A 774-nucleotide genomic window follows, 5' to 3' on the forward strand; every position below is an offset into this window, starting at 1 on the left:
TAGATGATAAACAGACGAGCATGAAAACCTGTCCTTTCTTCCAAGTAAACAGAGGCCCATTGTATGAGAGCAAAATGAAAGAAAGAAAAATAAATAACCAACGAACCATACTCATAGATAACGCCACTTTAAAGGCTATACTGGAAAATGTAGACAACCGGAGAAACAGAATTTTAGCACAGAGTTGAAAACTGTAAGACTCAAATGGGGATTCTAAAAAAAAAACAAAAACAAAACCAACCTGGTATCAGAGATAAAGAATATCTTCCATGATCTCATCAGTAGACCTGACACAGCTGAGGAAAGAAAGAATTAGAAAACCCCCACAATTTGTTGTGAATCTTTGGACATATTAATCTTTCAGAGCCAAAAGTTCTTATCAAACTGAAAAGAATAATTTTGCTGGGCAAGGTGGCACATGCTTGTAATCTCAGCTACTCGGGAGACTGAGAAAGGAGGATCACACGTTCAAGGTGAGCCTGGGTAACTTAATAAGACCCTGTCTCAAAATAAAAATAATAAAAGGCTGGAGACGTAGCTCAGTGATAGTGTGCCCTTGGGTTCAATCCCCAGGGCTGCAAAAAAATAAAATAAGTAAGTAAGTAAATAAATAAATAAATAAAAGGGGCTAGCGATGGAATTCAATGACAGAGCACTTGTTGAGCATGCAGAAGACCCTGGATTCCATCCCATCATTCTTTCTTCCTTCCTTCCTTCCTTCCCTTCTTTTCCTCTCCTCCCCTCCCCCCTCCCCCTCTCCCCCCCTCCCCCCTT

Source organism: Marmota flaviventris, chromosome 12 (genome assembly GCF_047511675.1).
Source record: "Marmota flaviventris isolate mMarFla1 chromosome 12, mMarFla1.hap1, whole genome shotgun sequence".
In the NCBI taxonomy this organism is placed as follows: domain Eukaryota; kingdom Metazoa; phylum Chordata; class Mammalia; order Rodentia; family Sciuridae; genus Marmota; species Marmota flaviventris.